The sequence below is a fragment of the Aulostomus chinensis genome, chromosome 20, assembly GCF_037954235.1.
Source record: "Aulostomus chinensis isolate RoL2024-O1b breed Wild chromosome 20, RoL_Achi_v1.0, whole genome shotgun sequence".
Taxonomy (NCBI): domain Eukaryota; kingdom Metazoa; phylum Chordata; class Actinopteri; order Syngnathiformes; family Aulostomidae; genus Aulostomus; species Aulostomus chinensis.
The window spans coordinates 18382355-18390360 of record NC_141339.1 but is presented as its reverse complement, the minus strand read 5'-3'; positions in this window follow the sequence as shown (position 1 = coordinate 18390360).

Sequence of the window (8006 nt, the reverse complement as noted above, 5' to 3'; positions counted from 1 at the left end):
TTTCTTTCCTTTGTTTAGATTTAGGAAAACAACTTGACATCACAGACAAATGAGGACATCTGTGGAAAAAGGGGCACTGATCCAAAGGCCTGGCTGCAATGTGAGTGCTTATCTCAGTGTAAATGTGTTATACCCCAACATGCCACAAGATGAGGCTGTTGCCACAGTTGAAGCTGATTTAACGAGATAAACTAAAAACTTGGCAGAACGAAGGCAAAACAGGGCTCTTGGCTCATAGGTGTCTATGAATGTACACGTTCATGTACATGTTCTTCAGATGTGTTCAAGGTAGAACAATACATATTGTCCCTTTGGAAAAACCTGGAAAAAAATGTAGAGAAAGGCCAAAAACGTTTCAAAAAGTCAAGAGATTTTGCATCACAAATGGATGCAAATGAAATTGCATGTAAGAAAAATTAATTCTCATTTAGTTTAATGCACTTTAATAAATGTTTATCAAGTCATGTAGCTTGTCTTTCATTTCAGATAAATATTCAGTGTTAAATTTGTGAGTTAATGTGTAAGCAGATGTTTTAGTGAATGAACGGTCATGAACATCTTGAGATGTAAGGAAGTGTGTTAATGCTTTGCTTTAACTCTTATCCATGACTTGCTTTTCTAGACGTTCCAACACAAAGAAACAAAGCAACTGATGATTTGATAGTAGAAATATATGTTAGTTCCTGGCCTGTTTTTTTTTTACCTAAATTACTTCTAGTGATCAAGTCCTTTTTTCATTTTTTTTTTTTGCAAAATATCTTCGAATTAGTTATGATCTTAGCTTTGGTAATTCATGTTTGCAACCGCTACTTGGGCCTGGGTTTGATTGATTGGTAATTAATTTGGGAGGTGCAAGACAGACACAAACTCCCAACTCAATAATCAAATATTTGATTCAGAAAATGATGGATTTTCTACTTCCTACTTCTTTGCCCAACAATACCACACTTCTTGGTCTTCTCTAAACGCTAGTTTGATTTCATGTCACTCTGCTGCATGGAGGTTCTGTGATTACAGTTGCATCGTGAATGCACTCTAAATTCAAGACACGTTGCCAAAAACCAAGAGCTCTACTGTCACCGACGCCTCTGACGTGCAGGCCCAGCCAGCTGAATCAAACCTTGGACTCGATTTGTGGAGTCGGACAGCGACTTGAGTTAGAACGATGGTTTAATGAGCACCAGAGAGGCTAGCGAGGGCTGGCGACAGGTGCGATGACGAGGGTGCTGTAATGCTGACTGTCAAAAGATAGACGATGTTTGAGGAACATCTCAGCTACGACTTTTAAAATGCATCTTGCTCCATAAACATTACACAAAAATACAAGAATCAAATTGTTTCAAACTCCATCATCGACTAAAACAACAACGAGACTTAAATTGTCAGTGAAATGACTAATATTTGAACCAAAACTCATTTTATTCAGAATAAAAGGGATGTCCGCATCTTTTTTTTAATGTGGTGGTAAAAACTCAAAACTGAATGATGAGAAATCCATAAAAAAGTATAAAAATGTGTTTTGATGCAGGATCGAATGATGATTTTTTAAAAATTAGTTTGAGTAATCATTGATTTTTAACTTGCTATCCATCCATCGTCATCTTCCACTTATTCCTTCACATTAAGGGTCGCGGGGGGGCTGGAGCCTATCCCAGCGTCAACGGGCGAGAGGCGGGGTTCACCCTGGACAGGTTTGCTATCCTATATATTTAAAGAATTTTTTTACTTTAAAAAAAATGAAAACTGCATCAGAAGGGACTTTTTGACGTTGTTTTTTCACATCATTATTCATTCATTTATACATACAGCAGGCAAGAACTTGTGGTTTCATTGCATACGTTCATATTTTTTGTTCGTTTTTAGACTGAACTCAAATGCTCAGACTTTCCGTCAACCAGAATCAACAAAATAAAAATGAGGATGGTTAACTATGAGGAAGTCTCCCACGGACTTAAGACAAGAGTGGCTGCCAAAATAACCTCAAAGTTCATGATAAAGCTTAAATGTTGTGCATGTTGGATAACTAATACTTTTTTGAGGTAAAACTGATGAAAATTACCTCAAACATGCAGCCCTGGTAAACAGGTGACCTTGATCAGCCTGACATGACCAAAATATCTATAACTGTAACAAGTGCATGACATGCAGACACATCCATACTGTCAACGATGCTCCTCAGGACATCATCTGGCATACAGTCAGAATAAAGCTATAAGTCATGGAAAAAAAGCCTTTATTTAGATTGGGCACATATGGAGGAGCATGTGGTGGCACGGGGGGGGGGGTGTGTCAGGTCATGAGACATGTGATGCTTAAATGAAGGACACCAACATAGGAAGAAGAGCAAGAAAAATGACATGATGTTCAAAGAGCAGTGAGCAGTGAAAGTCTTTGCATGATGAGAGGGGAGTGGCTGCTCCCGCTCTGGGCATGCCACTGTGCCACACATAGTTTCCCTTTTAAATGCACGGACAGACAGACCGACAGGAGACAGAACTACTATATGTTTTCAGCCGTGTAGATGCCCTTCAACTGCTTCATATGTGCTATCATATCCTGGTCAGATACCTTCTGCAGCCCCCCTTTTCACACTACAGAAAATACACACTCTGTATCCAATCCTTCTACAAATAGTCCTGTCACACACACATCTCTCGCCACCCGGAGGCCCACAGTAGAGCATTGTTGTTTCGTGGATTATTTATGGCTTTACTTTTGTGGGGCAAGGTCACTTGATTGTTCCCATTGAAGTGCTCTTACTAGAAAATGTGTAAGGAACTTTTAATGCCTTTTCGCTGTTATTTTACAGTGATTGTACTGAGTTGCAGCATTGTCGCAAGGCCTTGTAGGATTCAGTTCTGCACCCATGCACATGCCTATACACTTATATATGCTATGAGTATGTAATGCCAAGATTCATAGACAGGGTATCTCACTGCTACAGGAGCCAGGAATGACCTCACTCCTACTGTAAGCGTCGTCTAGCTAACACCATCGCAGCCTATCGAGTGACACACCTCACTAAGCCTGGTGCCACTAAACCATTTATACCAACCATGTGTCATTACGGTGATGATTTCTGCAATCATAAATCTGATATTCTGGGTATTCACCATCACGATATACAGTTTCGTAGCATCGTACATGTGATTGCAGTCTATTTAGGGTTTTGCATTCAATCATTTCTGCTGTCTACGAAGAGTGTGTCAGGTAAGCTAGGAGTGCAGTAGTTAGACACTTTATACAGTACCTCACATACTGTATACTGGACGCAGTGTTTGAAAGCTTTTATGCAGATGGCGCATTTGGCGTACAACTGCAGTACTTATGATATACGGTGGTACTCATGCAGGACAAGTAAATATTTCCTGCACAATTAAATAAATACAGGCTTATGATGACGACGCCATACTCTGTGCTGTAAGCTTCTGCTATCGTGCAGTTGTGTACAACAGTGATGAGTTATGGGCCGGAGCATGGAGGTCACTGAATGCCATGGATACGGCCTCTTACTCGAAATCTGTAGCTATCAGCAGCCTTAGTTGGGAGCCATTTCTGTCCAGTCTTGGGGGGAAAAAAAGGGGTTGCCTTGCAAATGAATGTACCTTTGTTGTAAATACAGTCATCAGACAGGAATAGAGAAGGAGGATCGCCAGGCAGGGAGAGAACGCAGATGGGGACAGATAAGATGTTCCCTCAATGAGCACATCGTTCTGATTGGAGCATTGTTTTAAACTATCGTCTTCCAGCGCTGGAAGAGTGGCCTTTTCTATGTGAAGGTGTCAGGTTCCGTCTTTGCTGTCTCGTTGAGTTTTTCCATCCGATGTGGAGAGAAGTCAGTTCTACTTAAAAATTCATACATTTTCCGGTGTAGGATCCCAAAGTTGTCACTCAATTTTCAGCCATTTTCAGTATCAAACATACACCTTTGGACAGCTAAAACCTTCCCTAGGGCAGGGCAGGGCTGTAGACTATATGTTTTTAGCTAAATGTATAAAGTTTTTATGTATAAAATTGACCTTGTTTGCTTAACTTGTGCACTTTGTTACAATAATTCATTTTAAAGATATGTGTGGTTCCTGTACAGATGATTATAGACCTGAACGTCATGGTGAGCAGGGAAGCATGCTAATGGTAGGATTTAGCACAAAGCTGCAATCCTAGCTCCCCTGTGCTGAGAGTACGCGTCTGTGTAGCTGCTCCCCTCTGCCCCATCCCTTGAATCCAAATCAAAATGCTTCATTCATCACATGATAAATGGACCACTATAGTCGCCTCTGCTGGGCAACACCAGCTAATCCCACGAGAGCGGGCCTGCTCTTGTTTTGAAAGGCGAGCCTCGCAGGTTGTCTTTCAAAGGGGAGATATTCAGGCCCCCATTCTATTTTAATGGAGAGGCCTAAGATTCTCAAGACCCCTTTAGGGTCCTCCCAGTTGTCCTTGATGGTTCCACCTCTTGTGCTGCTACACTCATCATCAGGCATTTGAGATGGCCGCTTCAATGGAGGGAGGCAGACACACTGACAGTTAGGACAGGTGGACGAAGACAGAGTGAGCCGGAATCGTGACACAAGCTCCCCGTCCAACAGATGGGACGTTTTGCACTTTGTAGATAAAGTGTGTGAAAAATGGATGTGAGGAGTGGTGGGATTTAAAAGCGCACCTACAGTCTAACAGGGTTGACCCCTTAATTCATAATTCAAGCCGTCAACACTCCCAGTAGCCGAACAACAGTTTAGTAATCCGTGTCATGAATGATACGAGCTCTCACGAGGAGTTTGCTTAGCAATCATTTCAACTATGTGACTTTTACGGAAGGTTAACTTTCTCTAATGAAGTGGACTCACTTCTCTAATTAAGTATCCTGAAACTTCGAGTTAACAGTGAGATAAAAAAAAAAGGCCAGGTCTTTATCAGAGTTGTGTCCTTTAAGCTTCTGAAAATAAAATGTAAAAACCACAGCAAGGCTGCAGAACTCCTTATCGGCACGTTCCTCACGTGTCTGCTGCACGTGGACGCCAATGTGGACAACATCCTGTAAAAGAGGTTAAAAATGCAAACACCGTAGAACTTCAAAGTATGGATGCTGCTTGAGAGCGGCAGACAGTTTAATTTTTCCGGGAGTAAACCTCCACGTGATCTAATACGAAGTGACAGACCCGACTAGCCTGTAAAACAGCTCAGCTTCAAGCCCCTTTATGTTTAACCTCTGGAACAGGGTGGTCCTGTCACACTATTCCTATTTTTCTGTCACACAGTTATACGCTCATACAAGGGGCAGTTAACTATTTTAAGTGTGTCGCAGTTGCAACTGACACATGCTAAGGATTTCAGTGTAGACCTTCAAGCGCGGCTCAGATGAATGAACGGCTTCTCAGGGCGGAGATGCAGCACAGGGATAGAGGACAGGGAGGACACAGGGACCGGGAGGACACAGGACAGGTGTACGTGGGCGAGAGGCGGCAGGAAGGAATGTGAGATTCACACGTGCCTCAGACAACCGTGGAGACGTGATGTCAGCCAACACAGGCTTATCCAGACAAACACTCAGAATCAAGTAATGAAGATATATCAAGCATGTCTACATGAATAGAGGAGGGGAGTCTGCCTGGCGACTCGTGTAGACAGCTTGTCTCTAGATAAACTTGGTTTGAATGCCTCTAATGCTCGAAGAGTGAACAGAACAAAAAAATGAAGATAGTTCTTTCCTAGAGATTAGAGGTTACCACTTGTGACTCATACAAGCACTAAGAACCTAAAACCTTTTTTCACCACATGACATCACACCATGCAGTTTTACATTCCTGTATTATATCCTGTTATTATATCCTAATACAACATGCAGCACCAAACTGACGAATTGCACTGTTCTTCATTCCGTGTGTATTTGCGTATTTTTTCTGATATGTGTGCACTCTGTGGAGTCGCACTCTGTGGAGTCGCACTCTGGTCCACCTCAGTTTGAATAATTCACATTTATGATTCTGGATTTTTTTTCTGGGTTTTTGCACTCTGCATCATCTGTGCCCTGCAAATACATCGGTGTGTAGATTTTATCGTTTTTGGTTCGCGCATACTGTTAATATTAAGAAGAAACTCCAGAGTGGCGCTTTGTTTTAATGCCCCTGCACGAGTGAAAGACTTTTATGCTGGTGACATTACATTTTTAGTCTTTCCCTCTATTCGTCTGCGTGGCCCAGTTTTCATTAATGCGACATCTCTGGAACATCTATAGGGAATTTCTTCTAATTTGCCTCAAATATTCATCCACTTAAGGATAAACTGAAAAGATTTTGAAAGTCAAAGGTCACCTCCACCTCAAATGAATGCAAGATCTAAGGGACACCTTGATGAAATATTCAAATATAGCACAATCATACAACGGGATGGCCTAAAAAAAATGTTTGTGGTCAAAAGTTAAGGTCACTGTGACAAGCGCACATCATGGAGTCGTAAGATCGTGACGCAGGATTTCTCGTAGCAGTTCTATCCAAGGGAAGGTTGGATGTAAGTGTTCAACATCTTTCCTTTAGGTGTGTTATAGTATCTTACTCCTAAAAGCAGATCACATTCCGTCATCACTAGAGGGGTATCTTCGTGTGTGTGTGTGTTTTTGTGTTTGTGCTGGACTACTACAGAACAGGAGTGTTGCGACGTGAGCAGTTGATAAGTTATGTAACTCAGTAGACGCACTAATAGACATCCGTCGTGTTATGATGCAAAACTATTTTTCGATGGGCGTTAGATCCTCAGGAGTCGGAGTGGGTGTTACAGCTGGGCTTGCTGACGTCAGGGGAGTCATGGCTACTGTTCAGCTGTCTGCCTTCGCTTTCTTCCCCTCTCTGTCTGTTAATGAATAGTCTGTCCAGTCGAGAACATGCAGTGCCAACCTCTGCCATGCTGTGTCTGTCTGCAAAGAGAGGCCTCGTCGAGGGAAGCAGGACAAGGGCAGACATTGGGGTGACGGGAGGAGAAAACTTTTCAAAATGTGTTTTTTTTATGCTTCATGCAGTGAACGTCCTGTTTACCACTAAGAACTTGCAGAACTTGCTTTCTAAGATTTAGCAAGGAGGGCTTATGAAGATATAGGAAGGTTGGCCAGCAGGATGCCTAGTTAAAATACCCTCTTGCATCCTGAGGAGGTGTCAGCCTGTAAGATGGGTGGTCATTAACACACACACTGGGTGTGAGGACATCAAAGCAGCACAAGGAGAGAGACAGCAGAAGAGGATAGAGATGCAGGTAATCGGTACGGGGAGGGCTCTTGCAAATGGTACAAGTTAGAATTAAAATGAAATGGGTGTAAGTTCAACACATTAAAAGTATAAAACAGATATAAGTGATGCTGGGATTAAGGTGTGTAATGCATGAAGCACGTCAGGCCCTCAATGTGAAGACATTAATTCGATTTTTCACGTTTTATATCTCATTATGAGCCAGAAGGGGAAATGTGTAAGATAAAAAGAAAGTGATAGAGAAACAGAGGGGAACCAATGCCCCCCTCCCACTCTGTATTTATACCCCCAAAGACAGCAGGCTAAGATTTCTGGCACCAAAACACGCGTCACGCTTGCTATTTGTGTCTTAGGTGCTACATAGCAGCAGGAGCTTGGGTGACAGGGCTGAGGCGTAATGGGGCCAAGAGACTTCCGTAAACCCGCCCAACCATTACATGGCATTTCACACTTTGGCTACCTTTGAGTATATTGTGAATATGTGGCAGAGCATGTGCATGTAAATAGATAATTAGGCTACTTTGTGAGAAATGGCCAAGACGTCATCAAGTGTGAAACCTAGAGTGTGTGTGCGTGCATGTGTCCTCGTCTTTTAGACGCCAGGAGGTGTCAGAGGATGCTGATGGAGTCTTATGAGGCGAGAAACAGGGAGCATGCAAAATGATCTCTCACAGTAAACTCTTGTCTAAGCTGCACACTGGATATCTTTGTGGTACAGCAGCTACTACTGAACCAGCATCTTATTTCACAGAGTGCATCAGAGATTTTAAT